This window comes from Lactuca sativa, chromosome 3 (genome assembly GCF_002870075.4).
Source record: "Lactuca sativa cultivar Salinas chromosome 3, Lsat_Salinas_v11, whole genome shotgun sequence".
NCBI lineage: Eukaryota > Viridiplantae > Streptophyta > Magnoliopsida > Asterales > Asteraceae > Lactuca > Lactuca sativa.
The window spans coordinates 158932398-158950166 of record NC_056625.2 but is presented as its reverse complement, the minus strand read 5'-3'; positions in this window follow the sequence as shown (position 1 = coordinate 158950166).

Genomic DNA, 17769 nt, shown 5'->3' with positions numbered 1-17769 from the left:
ACGTCGTTTATCTTATCGGCTGAGGTATAAAAGTATTGATGGAAGAAGGTCGATTGTAAGGACATGGAGAGAAGGAGGAGATATTCCCAAGTTCTATTCGGTATTCCCTGTGTTGTTTCATTAGACGCAACCGTGTTGATGTCGATTTCATTAGATACACTCCGAACTCTTAGAGATGATGGGGTTAGATGCTGATGGTGGCGGTTAGGGCTTCCAAAGGGATTGGATAGAGAGTGTAGAGGTAGAGGAAGACGACCTCTTCAAAAGGATTGACAACCTCACAATTCTATTAGGGTTCACTGGTAGAAGATTGTAGAAGGAGAAGAAGGAGAAGAAGGAGATACATGGCGGGGTGTTTCATTTTTCGGGATTTCATTTCCCCCCATAGGCTATTAAAAAAATGGATAACGTGCGTGCCTTCCTAAAAAAATATAAAATGACAACTTTAGAGGACACGCTTTTTTCGTTAGGTGCCCTCTATGTTTTTAATTTTTTTCTTGAGACACTAATTTAAGGGTACGCAAAAATGCATGCCCTGTATCCTTTAGTTTTTGGAAACCTGACATTATTTTTAAGGATGTATAAAAATGAGTATCGTAAATGAGCAAGTGTCATTGTTTGCGCGTCATTAAAGGGTATTTTTGTTGTACTGGTACTACATGCGAAAGTTGGAAGAGATCAAGAAAAAGAAGGCATCTAACAGTTCTATGAATGCCTTGATTGTGTGCAAGAAAATGCAGTAGAAGATGAGTTTGGTGGCATTGAAGTTTGGTCAACCGAATTTTAGGATGAAGAAGTGAGAAAGCCTTCTCATGGAAAAAACTTATGTGGAAAAGGATGCAAGTTCGGCAGGAAGATGTTTGATTTTCAAAGCTCGTTGATCAACCAAAAGTCCAAATAAGGAGCCGAACCTAACTGAGGACAGATGTTTTGTAGCCAAGCCCGTGAGCGAGAAGATCAACGACTGTTTCGGCTCATCAAAAAGGTACACTCCATCCTTGAATCACTGAAAGTTCTAGTAACAAATTATGAAGAAGAATTAAATGAATTAAAATTTAAATTATCTAACTTAAGTCGTTGTCTCATACAAAGTGGCTTAGCGAATTCTAACCTAACTGACCAACTCAGCAGGGTGTCTTCAAAAAGTGAGGAGAGAAGGATGTGGAGTTAACTAGGGCAAGGGATGAAAGTATTTATTTGCAACAAGACAATTTAAAATTTTTGAAACAAAGGAATGTTTTTTGTTTAATTGCTAAGCGCTTATATACCAATATTGCTCAATTGCGTTTAAGTTGTGAAATAGAGAAAAATATTTATAAGATGATCTAACCCTTCGTTGAATTTCAGTGGGATGAAGTTATTGTTGAGTGTGAATCAATAGTGTCGATAGAAGAGACATCCAACGCTTACAAAATTGGATTGGATAAAATAGAAACCTTCATTGACTCTAAGGAACATAAATGTATACTAAAAAATCTTTTAGATGAAAATGAAAGGTTAAAAATTAAGTCCGAAACCATTCAATCATTTGACTCGTCCAACGCTAAATTAATTTAAGAAAATAAAATGAACATAGAAAATACGTCTGAATTTGATGAAGAAAGTGAGATGAACAAAATTTCAGTTGAAGACGTGGTTGATTGCTCTGAGTTCATGAAGAGCGAAACCAAAAATGAGAAACCCCTTATTTCTGAAAATTCGGTGGAATACGCTCGCCTGTCAAAGGACAAGCCGCAGAAACTCAAGGAGAAAGGAATGGTTTATAATAAGGTTCAAACTGTGTCGAATCAAGTCTATGTTGTTACAGGAGTCACTAAAAAGCAAACGGCAGAGTTAAAAATCTTAGTTGACAAAGACAATGCTGAAGGGTGCGATGATTACTTCTGGTCAGCCCCTATTGACAACGCAAACGAAACCAGCGGCCTATATGAGCAAAATTCATGGAGAGTTAAAGGAAGATACGTTGTTGAACCTATCAACAAACCCTCGAGTTTCGACAAACCAAGCACAAGAGAAACAAAATAAATCCCTGAAGAATCAATGAGAGAACCAGGTGTTCCAACTATGACAACCGAAACTGAAAGGAAAAAGCCAAAATCAAGTTTTAACATTCACAAATCTCAAAAGGAGTTAGCTGAACAGAAGCGCCAAAGAAATCAAAGATACAACAAAAACCTAAATGATCGAAAACGTTATTCGCAATCTCAAAATCTCAACTACGTACCTCCTATGAAAGAATCAATTGACAAAGGAAAGGAAAATCTAAAAGGAAAAGAAAATTTCAATCCAAATTCCTAATATTCCAAAGCTCAAAACCAAATGTCTAGTTTCGGTCCAAACGTCAAGGCTAACAACAAGTCCTATACTTTCGGTTCCAGCATTAGTACTCAGAACCGAAAGTCATGTTTCGGTCAAAAGTCTAGTTTTGGTCCATCCAACTCCTAAAGAAAAATCAATTTAGTGAGGGACATCAAAGGAAAAGGAAAGCTTGATTCTGGTTTTGACATCAATAATAAGAAAAAGTCAGCTAACCCTAGAATTCAAAAGAAAACACCAAGACCATCTAACAACACACCATCAAATACTCTAAAATTTATACAAGATAAAACCAAAATCAAGGTGTATCTCATCAAAAGAAAAGATCAATCCACTCTAATAAAAAGAACAGATTTGGTTAATGTTTCTACTGCAATTCCTTTTTCTATGAAAAACTCACAAGGAGCCAAGAAACTTTGGGTTCCTAAATCTGCTTGAATTTGCAGGTGATAAGTGACGAGCAGTTCGATGAAGAATGGTATATAGACAGTGGCTGCTCACGTCACATGACAGGAAGATAGGAAGAGTTCAGGGAGCTTCGGTCCATAAAGGATGGTGGATGTGTGAAGTATGGCAATAACTCACATGGGATAATCAAAGGATATGGTATGATAACGAACGGAGAGTTCTCGATTCGAAAAGTAGCGTATCTGGAAGGATTGTAGCATAACCTTATCAGCGTGTCACAATTAGTTGTGGGTATTGTTTTGAAGGTTTCATTTGATGATGAGGGCTTTGAAATAATTGAGAAGGAATCCATAAAGGTTATGTTGAAGTTTGAACGCAAGGGAGAGATGTATCCTTTGAATCTCAACCCAATTCGAGGAAAACCGAAAATTTGGCTGCTATCAAAGGCAAACACTGATGAAAGCTGGTTGTGGCATCAACCCCTATCACACCTGAACTACAAAGACATTAAAAAGTTGGTGCTTGGTGACCACGTTCGAGGTCTTCTAATTCTCAAGTTTGATAAGGAACATCTATGTGCAGTGTGTGAGATGGGCAAACAAAGCAGAAAGAGCCATCCTACACGAATCAACACAAAGATAGTTGAAGCTCTTGGACTTCTGCACATTGACTTGTGTGGACCTTCAGCTATCGAAAGCTTCGGTCGTAGTATGTTCATTCTTGTCATTGTAGATGATTTTTCACGCTTCGGCTGGGTTTTCTTTCTTAAATATAAATCAGATGCAACGCCCAAGTTGAAGACATTCATCAAGCAAGTAGAAGTACAACCGAGGAAGCTGGTGAGAAACAATAGAAGCAACAACGGGCTGGAATTCAAAAATAAAGAGTTTGAAGATTTTCTGGCTGAAAAGGGAATATCTCACAACCTCTCAGCCCCTTATACTCCACAATAGAATGGGATTGTTGAAAGACGAAACCGTTCCCTATGTGAGGCAGCCAGAACCATGCTAAGCTTTGCTTCTCTACCACTATAGTTTTGGGCTGATGCAGTTGCAACCGCATGCTACACTTAGAACCGATCCTTGCTCAACAAAAGATTCTCAATCACTCCATATGAGATTCTGAACAATTGAAAGCCCAATGTTAAATTTTTCCATGTGTTCGGTTCAAGGTATTTTGATCTTTAATTCAAAAGAGAATCACAATAAGTTTGACGTCAAAGCTAATGAGGGAATTTTTCTTGGGTATTCACTCACTTCAAATGCATACAGAGTTTTGAACAAACGCTCCAAACGAATTGAAGAAACATATTATGTAACCTTTGACGATAATTATATGAAGAAAGTTCAAAGGAGCGAAAGTGTTTTGGGGGAAATATTTCCTAAGTCAAGACAAATCTCGGTTCCAATATCCAACTTGTTTGAAGAGTACATTCAACTATTTGATGAACCAGAGAAAGTAGCACACTCAGAAGCGAAAGCAGCAGACAACAAAATCGACAATCTCAAAAAGATCATAGATGAAGATGCCAAAGAAATGGAAAGTGATCCTCCTAAACCGACAGGTGGTCAACCCACTAATGACTCTACAAACTACAGCTCAATGTTCCAGTAGGAGAGTTCATCAGCACCAAAGACAACCAAAATGTCTTTCGAGGGGGAGAATCAAATTTCATCCTCGAATCATAAGGGTCCAAGCGAAGGGGAGCATACAACTACAAACCAATCCAATCAGAGTTCAATCGATGGGGGGGGGGGGAATTCGACTTCCACAGAGGAAGAAAACTCTGATCCTAACACAGGTTATACCTCTCCAGTCGAGGGGCAGAAAGAGAATACAACTAACGAAGATGATCAATCAGAACTTGAAGAGGAAGTAAATGCAGATTTGGATCCAACCTATTATCCAAATTGTCCTCCTTTAGTAAAATAGACCAAGGATCATCCCAAAACACAAATCATTGGTGAATCATCTAAGAAAGTTCTCTCTCGTTCTCAATTGAAAGCGAAGCAAACTGCATTATTATCTAAAGTTGAATTCTGTATGTTTAACTCGTTTGTCTCCAAAGTCGAACCGAAAAAAGTTAATGATACACTTGATCATTCTGACTGGGTATAAGCAATGCAAGATGAGCTCCACGAGTTCAAACGTAATCGAGTTTGGAGGCTGATTCCCACACCAAAGGATGCTTCAGTGGTTGGCTTGAAGTAGGTCTTTAGGAATAAATTGGACAAAGATGGGAACCTCATTAGAAAAAGGCTCGGTTGATAGTAAAAGGATATTGCCAAGAGGAAGGGATAGACTATGAGGAAACCTTCGCTCCAGTAGCAAGGTTGGAATCAGTTAGAATCTTGTTGGCATATGCTGCTAATAAAAACTTCAAAGTTTTCCAAATGGATGTAAAATGCGCTTTCTTGAATGGAGAACTAGAAGAAACAATGTATGTTGAACAACCTACTGGGTTTGTGAACGAGAAATTCCCTGATCATTGCTATGTGTTGGATAAGGTTGTATATGGTTTAAAGCAAGCACCGAGGGCCTGGTATGAAAGTTTAACTCGCTTTTTGAAAATCTCTAAATTTAAACAAGGTTCGGTTGACCCAACCTTCTTTCAAAAGTAAGAAAGCGAACATCTAATGATAGTTCAGATTTATGTCGATGAAATCATCTTTGGCACCACGAATCCTCGCTTAATGGCTGAATTCAGGAAGTTGATGGAGACTAAATTTGAAATGAGCGCAATGGGTCCGATTAATTTTTTCCTTGGTTTGAATATTAGACAGGCACCATAAAGTATATTTATCAACCAGGAGGCCTACACAAAGAAGTTGCTGGAAAAATTTGGTATGACAGGAGATTCAAAAGGGAAGGTTCTATGGCATTTGGCACTAAGTTAACACCTTCTCTAGAAAAACCTACTGTTAACATAACAATATATCGACAAATGATAGGGTCCCTTATCTATCTAACAACAAGTAGACCGGACATTATGTTTTTTGTTCATTATTGTTCCAGGTTTCAAGCTAATCCAAGAGAACCTGACATGGTGGCCGTGAAAAATATTTTTCGTTACCTGAAGTGAACCTCCTCTCTTAGTCTCTGGAACCCTGCTAGATCTGGATTTTTTATTCAGGCTTTTTCTGATGCAGATCATGGAGGATGTGCTCTGGACCGTAAGAGCACAACTGGTGGATGCTATTTTCTTGAAGGTAAACTTGTAAGTTGGTAGTCCAAGAAGCAAACCTATGTGTCTCTTTCAACAACCGAAGCTGAGTATATAGATGTAACATCCTGTAGTTCTCAAGTAATATGGATTTAAAGTCAACTAAGATATGATGGGCTGAGTATGAAGAAGACTCCTCTTTACTGTGACTCAGAAAGTGAAACAAAAATATGTCAGAATCCAGTGTTGTAACACCCATAAAATTTACGCCAAATTTTAACTTTTAATACTAACAAAATAGTCATATAGTAATTTTTTTTACAAAACATTTCCAACTCATTTATCAGTAGAGCTTCCTAAAATAGATCATGAGGATGAGGAGCGGTACGGCCACGCCTTCGCCATTCCTCGCTCCTGAAGTACCTGAAACAATAAACTGAAAACTGTCAGCCCGAGGGCTTAGTGAGCTACCCCCAAAATACCAATACCACGCTGGCGGAAACCATAACCATAACAATCAATCAAACAACATACATACTGGGCCATCGACCGGACTGGTCCGCCCTACTAGGCCTACAGTCTATCTAAATCTATCCCGAGACTTCGGCATGACTGGTCCGCCGCATAGGCCTACGGTCTCCCCGGACCGCTCAGAGGGTGTGTTGGCCTTCAGCACAAAGCAGGACCGCCTCAACCCAACCAACAAGCATCTAACCATGTACACATACTATCATATACTGGCACATACACATAGCAAACATATCTATCTCATTTACCATCAATCACAGAGTTTCACTCGTAACTAGAGCATCGACCTAACAGGTCACTAACATACTAATCTTTACGGATCATAAGAGCATAACATACTATCTATCCTGATTTCGATCTAATAAATCAGAATCATATGTAGCATACCCTGACAACCGATCTAACCGATCTCTAGCATAACAACCATCCTAAACAGGATGAATTCTAACATATCAAAAACAAAGCAACCATCCTAAACCATGATGTAAATCATAAAGGGCCGACCTTGGTGCCGTGGACCCTATCGATATAGTGAGGATAAATCACCTCGCAGATGTCGATTCGAAATGGAAACTCCAACTATCAGATCACTTGACACCGGCTCCACCACCTATAACCATAACACAATATACTCATAAATTCTTACTCTTATGAGACACCCCATAACCTCTTAGTAATTCATGATCAAGGTCAAAAACCTTAGTCAAGGTCAATAGTCCATGTTGACGTCTACTCGCCGAGTACACTCGGCCACTTGCCGAGTCCATGGAGCACATTCCAACTCGACGAGTCATCGGAGTGACTCGTCGAGTTCCTTCGAATCCCAATAAATCCTTAAGGCAACCCGTCGAGTTTCCTCCTTGTAACTCGGCGGGTACACACGCATGCATATCTTAGGGAAAATCCCTCTGACTCGCCGAGTTGTTCTTCAACTCGTCGAGTTTTATGGTGATCTTCATCGGACTCGCCGAGTTGTTAATCCAACTCGTCGAGTTCAATGACCATCTTCATGTTACTCGCCAAGTGATCCTTGCGACTCGCCAAGTCTATCCAGTCCTCTTTCCGTACAGACTTGTTTTAAGCCATGCAGCGACTCTAAATCACAGATCTAAGCTTATAGGGCATACTTACAACATAAAGTTGCAAACTTTACGTACATGCATGGTTATAAAGGCCCCAAATGTCTATTTTTAGTTCTTAATGGAGCTTCTAGTCCAAGAGGGACTTCAACCACAACCAATAAAACAACTTTATGACCCTAGCATCCAAGGAGGGTCCAGATCTGAAGTTATAACTTCAGATCTAGCCCATAGCTCAACATCCCAACTTGAAAATCCATAAAAAGCCCTAGAACTCAACAAAAGTAAAGAAAAGGAAATAAGAATGGCACTTTGATACCTTCAAAAGATGCTAGCTAAGGCAAAACCCGCTTCCCCCTCCTTTCTTGCTTCAATTTCCTTTGCACTCTTAGCTTCCTTCCTCCAAGATCCTCTATTCCAAGCTTCAAACCCACACTAAGGCACACACACACGAATTAGGGTTTTAAGGGCTCTCAAAGACTTTAAGGAAGCCCAAAGGAGGCTGAGGCTCCTTTAAATAGTGATGCAAACCCTGAGATTTAGGGTTTTGATCTGCCAGCTATTACTCACCGAGTCCCAATAGTGGAGTCGCGGAGTAGGTCACTAAACATGTGATCTCACCCCGGTACTACTCGATTAGTAGGTCTACCAACTCGTCAAGTAGAGCTTCATCTAGAAATTCTTAATTAATTAGTACCTGAGGATCGGAGCGTTACAATTCTCCCCCACTTGATGTAGACTTCGCCCTCGAAGTCTGCTAAAGAAAACAATGTCGGGTAATGCTCGCGCATTTCCGCTTCCGGCTCCCACGTCCACTCGGATCCCCTCCTATGTTCCCACTGCACGTTTACGAAAGGTATTTCCTTGTGCCGCAGAATCTTCGTCTTCCTTTCTAAAATAGCTACAGGCCTCTCCACATAGTTCAGGCGCTCATCGACCTGAATGTCATCCAACTATACCACTGCCTCCTGGTCCATGATGCACTTTCGCAATTGCAAAACATGAAATGTGCTTTGGATCTGGCTAAGTTCCTCCGGAAGCTCTAGCCTATAAGCCACCCTACCAACCTTGGCAACAATCCTGAACGGCCCGATGTATCGAGGACCCAATTTTCCCCTCTTCCTGAAACAGATCACACCTTTCCAGGCTGAGACCTTCAGGAGAACCATGTCACCCACCTGAAATTTCAACTCAGATCGACGTCGATCCGTATAACTCTTCTGTCGACTCTGAGCGGTCTGCAGCCGCTGTCTAATCTGTTGCATCATCTTGGTAGTTTGCAGAACTACCTTTGTCCGACCCATCACCCTGTGCCCAACCTCGCCCCAACAGATTGGGGTCCTACACTTCCGCCCATACAACAGCTCAAAAGGCGGGGCGCCAATACTGGAATGATAGATGTTGTTGTAGGTGAACTCTACAAGCGGTAGGTGGAAATCCCAACTCCCACCGAAGTCAATGACACACGCCCTCAACATATCTTCGAGGGTCTGAATGGTCCGCTCACTCTGCCCATCAATCTGCGGATGGAACGCTGTACTGAAATGCAGTCTCGTACCTAGTTCCTAGTGGAACTTCTGCCAAAAACGGAAAGTAAATCGGACATCCCGATCGGAAACTATGGAAACTGGAACCCCATGTCGAGAGACAATATCGCGGACGTATAGGTCGGGCAACTTCTCCGCCGACGAACTCTCCCGTATAGCTAGGAAATGGGCACTCTTGGTCAATCAATCCACCATGACCCATATAGCGTCGAATCCCTTTGCCGTTCTTGGAAATTTCGTGATGAAATCCATCATGATCCGTTCCCATTTCCACATGGGAATCTCTAGAGGCTGCACCTTACCATGCGGCCTCTGGTGCTTGGCCTTGACCATCCTGTAGGTCAAGCACCTCTCAACGTACCAAGCGATATCTCGCTTCATACCAGGCCACCAATAACTCAAACTCAAATCACGGTACATCTTGGTAGCTCCCAGGTGAATAGACAAATGAGACTTATGAGCCTCCTCCATCACTGTCTGCCTAACTCTCCCGGTCGTCGGAACCCAAACCCGATCATATTGGGTTAATAGCCCGCGACTATCCTTAACAAACCGGGCGCTTTCTCCGTTTTCATACCCTCGATCTGAGCATCTCTTACCAAACCCACCAGCGGGGAATCCACCACTATCCTCATACATCTGGCTAGGGTAGAAGACCCAGCTGACTTGCGGCTCAAAGCATCCGCAACCACATTCGCCTTACCAGGATGGTAAAGGATCTCACAATCATAGTCCTTGACTACATCCAACCACCTGCGCTGCCTCATATTCAAGTTCGGCTGATCCATTTTATGCCTCAAACTCTTGTGATATGTGTATATGGTACAACAGACCCCGTACAGATAGTGCCTCCAAATCTTGAGAGCGAAGACCACCGCTCCCAACTCAAGATCGTGCGTGGGGTATCTCGTCTCATGCGGCTTTAACTGCCGCGATGCATAAGCTATCAATCACCCCCTCTGCATGAGGACTACCCCTAAGCTTGTGATGGCTGCATCGTAATATACCACGAAATCCTCCACTCCCTCGGGGAGTGTCAACACTAGCGCCTCGCATAACCGCTGATGGAGGGTCTCGAATGTCCTATGCTGTGCCGGGCCCAACCGGATATCCACTTCCTTCCTCATTAGATGAGTGAGGGGCACGACAACCTTTGACGAGTCACGAATGAATCTCCGATAATACCCTGCTAAGCCCTGAAAACTCCTGATGTCTAAGGGAGATCTCGGAGTCTCCCACTGCATAATCGCCTCCACCTTGGCTGGATCGACCAAAATCCCATCCTGGTTAACGAGATGTCCAAGGAACTGAACCTCTCACAACCATAACTCACACTTTGAAAACTTGGCATAAAGCCGTTCACATTGCAGCATCTCCAATAGCTCCCTGAGGTGCTCCTCATGTTGCTCACTGGTCTTGGAATACACCAAGATATCATCTATAAACACAATGACCAAGCGATCGAGCATCGGTCTGCAAACCCGATTTATCAGATCGATGAATATTGCTGGCGCGTTGGTGAGTCCAAACGGCATCATGAAGAACTCGTAATGACCATAACGAGTCCGGAACGTGGTATTCTCCACGTCGTCCTCCCTCACGCTGACATGGTGGTATCCTGATCTCAAATCGATCTTGGAAAACCAAAATGCACCCTGCAATTGGTCGAAAAGATCATCTATTCTCGGGTGCGGATAACGGTTCTTCACCGTTAACTTATTCAGCTCCCTATAGTCAATGCACATCCTGTGCGAACCATCCTTCTTCCTGACGAAGAGGATCGGTGCTCCCCAGGGTGAGCTAATCGGACGAATAAACTGCTTACCCTGCAGTTCCTGCATCTAAGATGATAGCTCCTGCATCTGTGGCGGTGCCAAACGGTACGACGCCTTGGCTATTAGGGCCGCACCTGAAACTAGACCAATCCTAAACTCGACCTGCCTCACCGAAGGCACTCCGGGTAAATCCTCCGGAAACATATCAACAAACTCTCTAACCACAGGTACCTCTCAAACTGAGAGCTACTCTCTAACCCGCGTATATACTGTCGAGCCCTGGCCACCGAACAAAACCCTGATCCCGACCTGGTGCCCTCACCATATACTACCAGTTCTCCCCCACATGGGGTTCGAACCACTACCCGTTGTCCCTCACAGTCGATCATGGCGCCAAAACGGCTAAGCCAATCCATTCCTACAATCATGCATACATCCCTCATGGGGATAGGAATCAAATCTATCGGGAAAGACACCCCAAAAAATCTCCAACTCACACCCCAAAAAGATCATCTATCAACACACCGAACCCTCTAGAGAAGGTCTAAGATACGAACGACCGACTTGCCCCCGAGTCAAATAAAACCAAAGCAGGCAAATAATTTACTAAAAATGTACCTGATCATAGGCACAACCAATAAGCATAACACAAATACAATAACTGAGATAGAGAATAGAAACATACCAACAACCACATCCAGTGCTTCCTTGGCCTCCTCGGCCGTGAGCTGAAAGGCGCGACCCTGAGCCTTCAGAGGCTCCATCTTGACTGGCCTCCCATCTCTAATCCTCACAATGGCTGGCGCGGAACCCTGCGCCGGCTTAGCGGCGAGCTGCAGACAGTTGGTCTTCACACGACCAACCTGGTGACAATGGAAACAAATCCTCATATCTGCTGGAGGGGCGAACTGACGATAGTCCCTGGCATAGTGCCCCTCCTTGCCACATTTGTGGCACCCACTTCCTGCTCGACAAACCCCTGAACGAGCCTTTCCAAACTTTCCACAAGCGCAGCTCTGATGACCCCCGGACCGTGTATCAGCGGTTTTAAGCCGCTTAGGTGCCGGCTGAGACTATGTCGGTGTCTGACGCTGCTCCTTCAGCTGCAACTCTATCTCCAACTCATGTCGCGACGCGGCTTCCTGAAGATCCAGAAGGGTATCGCAACATTGCGTAGCCACAAACTGTCGTATATCCGTCTTAAGCATACTCAAATAACGGGTCATCTGATATTGCTCCGACACAAACTATGGGCAAAACATAGCCCTCTCCATGAACATCCAGGTAATCTCCATCACTGACTCCCCATCCTGTCTCAATGTCAAAAACTCCTGAGCAAGCCGCTCCCGTTCCACGCGGGGAACGTAGCGGGTGCGAAACATATCCTGGAACTACTCCGAGGTAATAGCACACCTGACCTTCTGGTCAGCAGGGCATGAACACGTGAAGAAACATCCCACCACGTCAGATAGCCACCTCATAGCCCGAATCACATCCTGTGTACCATCAAATGTCGGGGGCTTCTTATTGTCGAAGTCCCAGTACTTGAAAGCCCTGTCAGCTCCTCCTCCAACCCCTGCACCAGTTACAACCGAAGTGGCCGCTGTGGTAGTTGTCTCTGTAAGAGCGGCATACCAATCATCAAAATACTCGACCATTGCGGTCTTAATCGACGCAAATATCTCTGGCAGCTGCGCTCGGAACGCAGCAGTAATCTCGTCGTGCAAGATCTCCCGAATCTGGGCATCCAACTCCTCAGTCCCTATCTGAACCACGGGCTCAGGTGTTACCGGCACCTCCAATCCTCCGTCTCCTGATCCTGATCCGGATCCCGAAGCAACATGTCTCGTCACCACCATACTGCAAACACACTCAATGTCTCAGACAAATCATTCAATAACGGAAGACCAATTACCCTCAATCCCTAGGGGTTGTGACTTCCTTGTTACGCGTATGGGTCCTGTGATTTCAGTAGTATGGGCCCCTACTACCTTCCATACTTACTCATATTTGTCTCAAGTATCACCATAACGCCCTAAATTATATTCAACATAATATGCACTCAACCCTCACTAACAAGGGTCATCGCCTAACTAGCAACTGATCCTACAGTTACGCACCACTCACACATCCATGAAACTTCCATCATCCCTACAGCGCTAGTGTACACTGGCTGCACATAGCACTGGACCCGATAGACTTTTGAATATCCGATCCTACACTAAGGTCGAATCGGACATTCTCAGGATATAAGATCTTGACTTCACACAGTCGTGATTCATACACTAAACATCTACAGTTATGATGTCAATCCCATATACAAGAAACCCTAGGCTAATAGGTATCATATAATCAGGCCAATCTATGATGCGATTCCTGAAAACCCCTAGCCTAGCACTAGCATGCTCTTCTAACATATCAGAATATCAAATAACTGTATGGTATTTTGTGGCTTACTTACAGGCTCCGGCTGATCGTACCCTCTGCATCCTCCATCCTTTATTTTGAAAACTATTTTAAAACATATTTCCCAAAAATCTCTTTGATTTGATACTGGATTCAAACGAGTGTTCTTCCAATTCACTCAAACCAAGGCTCTGATACCAACTTGTAACACCCATAAAAATAACGCCAAATTTAAACATTTAATACTAACAAAAGAGTCATATAGTAATTGTTTTTACAAAACATTTCCAATTCATTTATCATCAGAGCGTCCCAAAATAGATCATGAGGATGAGGAGCGGTACGATCACGCCTTCTCCTTTAAATAGGGGTGCAAACCCTGGTATTTAGGATTTCATCTGCCAGCTCCTACTCGTTGAGTCCCAATAGAGGACTCGCCGAGTAGGTCACTAAACACGTGATCTCACCCCGCTGAGTAAGTCGACCAACACGTCGAGTAGTGCTTCATCCAGAAATTCTTAATTAATTAGTACCTGAGGATCGGGGCATCACAAGTGCAACACTCAAAGACTAAGCATATTGCACTTAGATATCATTTCATCAAGGACCATGTAGAAGATGGGAAAGTGGAAGTACATTTCTTTCGGTCCTCTGATCAACTGGCTGACATATTCACTAAAGCCTTACCTGAAGCAAGCTTCAATAAAATTTTACAAGGCATGGGTATGATGGAAGAAGAGTCGGTACCAAATCCACAAATCTCTCACTAAAAATTAGACAAGCAAAATACAGCGAACGCTCGGTCTATTTCGGTTCTGGATTTTTTGGGAACCGAAATGAACCGAACGCTCAGTCTATATTGGCTCCATAATTTTCGAGAACCGAAATGAACTGAATGCTCGGTCTATTTCGGCTCTGGAATTTTAAAGAACCGAAATGAACCGAACGCTCGACTTATTTCTCTTCATTCATTTAATATAAGGTTTCGGTTGTACTTTTTGCTTACTCTTTTAAGTATATTTTTTTCAGAAAAACTTCAAAAATTCAAAAATATTTTTCTCTTTTTGTTTTTATTATTTTATAGAAAAATTTCAAAACTTTAAAAATATTTTTCTCAACACTATTTTTTGTTTCTTTGTTTTGTTTGTGTGGTGTGTTTGTTTGCTTGTTCTTTTAATTAGGTCCCAAGTATACCGGTACAACAGAAGTTAGAGCTAATGCAGGTATGAATACTTTCATATGAACTAGTTAAGGGTCCATAGAAGCATGCTGCTACATGTTGACCAAAGCCTCTGCAACTAAGATCAAGGCCTTAATGATTCGATTAATACCTATCGTTTCTTCCCAATCAGGCCGTTCAAATACACTCAAGTCCAGAGGTACCATACTCTTCTCAAATGAGTTAAGAGTTTTCCGCTTTTTCATATAGCAGAGGTACTTTCAGTTCTTTAGCCCTCCTTACATTCTCCATCAAATTTCAGTTCACCATTGTAACCCTCGAGACTTTCAGTCTTTACCACTGAGGTTTATGGTTGCACAAAATCTATGTCTGTGATCTTAGATACATACACCACGTGCTAAGTGAAACCCAAAAACCAACACCTACAATGAATTGACGGTGAATCACTATATTCAAGATCTTATTTATTAATTAATGAAATCTCTTTTTATTTTTGAGTGGTCTTTTATGAAATTGTCTAACACCAAGGCTTTTCTTCCTAAAAAGATCCAGTTTAATTTTGTTTTTGAGTTTCTATCACATCTTAAGTCACTATACATTATATCCAACCTACTTGTCTAACAGACTATAATGGTCTGACAAGTTCTTCTTCCAACGTTCGGTCTTATGTTAAGAATCAATGTTCGGTTGAAGATAAGCTACCATTAGCCTATAATTTAAAAGAAGCCTTTCAATGTTTCTCTACAAACACTTGATAGTATCTTCACAGGAAACCACACAAGCACTTCAAGCCTCTCTTGACTTTGAAGGAAGCGATTCTTGCCCGAAATCATCTGCTTTATGTGTTCTAATAGACATCACTCACATCTAATACACATTTTGCTTTATTTCTTTATCTTTTGTCACCCTATTGCACGAAACTTTTTTATTTTCTAACATTCTGGTTGTTGTTGGTTCAATCATTGTTTATCTTTGGAATAACATAGGTTATCCTAAATTTTGGAGGGACGTTGAATTTAAAACGATGAATTAAGGATAACCTTTTGGGCGCGTGAATTTGAATGGTTCCTAAATCCACACGTGCTGACGTATACCTGGGAAATACCACCATGTCACATCACGCTTTTTTAGGCGACGTTTCAGTGATCTCATCAGTATCATGATGATTCTTTCTCTCTCTAGGCAACAGTATATAAAGGGTTTTTAAGTCTATTTGTCTCTTTTACCTGCAACAAACTCTCTTTATATATACGGGGATTTGCGACTGTTCATCTTCATCCTTAACTCAACAATGGCGACTTCATCACTAGCTCACGATCAAAATGCTTCGTCTACATTAATATTGATCAAGCCAAACCAGAACATGATCATTGAACTCAACCCTTTTCTGTAGGACTCGTACATGATGCAAGTGGTTGAGTGCTTGAAGTATTCACCTCTGGTTCTAGCCCTAACACAGGTGGAATCTGTCCCAATGTCACTTCTATCGCAAGTCTACACCACTTCTTCGTATGATAAAAACAAGGAGAGGATCTACTTCCAAATCTTCTCTCACAAGGCTTCGATTTCTAAAGGGAGATTTTGTTCCCTATTGCAACTTGCTGTGGATTCGTTTGTGATCTCACCGAACTTCATCACCACTACCCAACTCTTCTCAATGCTCTATGATATGGGCTACACCGATGTGCTTACCACAGTTACGAAGGTCAAGAATTCATGCTTGTCGCCTAAATGGAATGGATTCTTACTCTTCTCATTAAGAGATTAGCGGGGAGGAGTGGTGCCTCTGATGGTACCAGCAAGGTTTTTCTGACCCTTCTATATGGTCTTTACGATGGTATCAATCTCTACTATGGGTCGATTGTCTGGTTGTAGGTGGTGCAAAGCCTCAACACTTCGACGAGGCACCTAGAAGTTTCGTGTGGTCGATTTTGGACTCTCATTACATGAAGGGCTATTGATACTCTACAGGTTCCGGTTATGAAGGATGCCCTAGTCTCTTTTGTGGCTACGTTTCACACAAAGAAAATAATTAATACTGATCAAACAAAGTTTCCTCACAATGGCTCTATACCTAAGACAATGTACATGTGTGTCTCAGTCGAGAGTAAGCTCATTGCTGAAGATTTTAAGATTCCTCCCAAGTCACCGAGAGTCCTATCTCCTGATCAACAGGTTGCCTTCGATGTTGTGGATAAGCCTGGAAACCGAGGAAAAAGGGCTACTACCAAGAAAGGGGCAGGCGAGGATGATAAGTCAAAGTCGAAGAAGTGAATGTTTGTGAAAGGGGATTCTTCTAAGTCAAAGAAGCTCAAGAAGATGGCGAAGAAATCCAAGAGTCCCTCTCATTCCAGTTCAGAAAATGATGAGCAGGATGAAGAAGAGGAAATTCATCTTGTATCACCGAGAGGTAACACACCTCCACGACCTCCTACTCCAACCGACCCTCCTCATGACAAACTTCCAACACCGCCACCATCACCCAAATAGAACGTTCCTATTTCGATTGCTCCTGTTTCCCCATCTACAACATCTCAAACAACAACTTCTATTCCACCACCACCACCAGTTTCTATTATTCCCATTTCTACAACACCAATCCCTATTACCATTATCTTGCAATCAACTTCCATAACTATCACACAACCGACAGTAGGAGTCAACGTATCTAATACGGGGGTGACTACTGAGATTGAACCTCCAGTTACTTCCAAACCACTTTCACCTTCACCTTCAACCGATTTCGGTGCCACTCTCGGTGCTACTACTGATGAGCTTGATTCAATCTACTACAGTCCTTATCGGCTTCCTACAGATGATGATGATGAAGCTCCAGTCACACACACACTCACACACATACACACACACACACACTTGCAGAGCATCGACGAGAAACTCGATAACCTGCTTAATGCCAACAAGTCCTACAATGATGTTGTGTTCAAATCTTTCCTAGATACTACTCTTGAGCAATATACTGAGTCTGCTGACAAATACACAAGGGTTGTCAATGATTCTACATCTTCTTGCAAGAAGGCCACTACTGCCGTTGCAGAAATTGTTCAAAGTAGTCAGATTTCTCTTGAGTCACTCAAAGGGCATGCTGATTCCAATGTAGCCAAGGTGAATGCCTCTATAAATTCCTTATCCAAGTCCATTCAAGCGGAGCAAAGGTGAGTGATTTAAAGGAAGAACTTGCATGCCAAGCCTGCACAATTGAGATTCAGAAGGTACAACTTGCTCAAGTTGAATAAGAAATTTCCTTATTGAAGACAGAGAGGGCTGTCTTTCGTAGCTGTGCTGGGGATGTCAAGGATATGCTGACCAGTCTCCTTGGTGCTCATGATCCTATCCTTACTTTAACTAT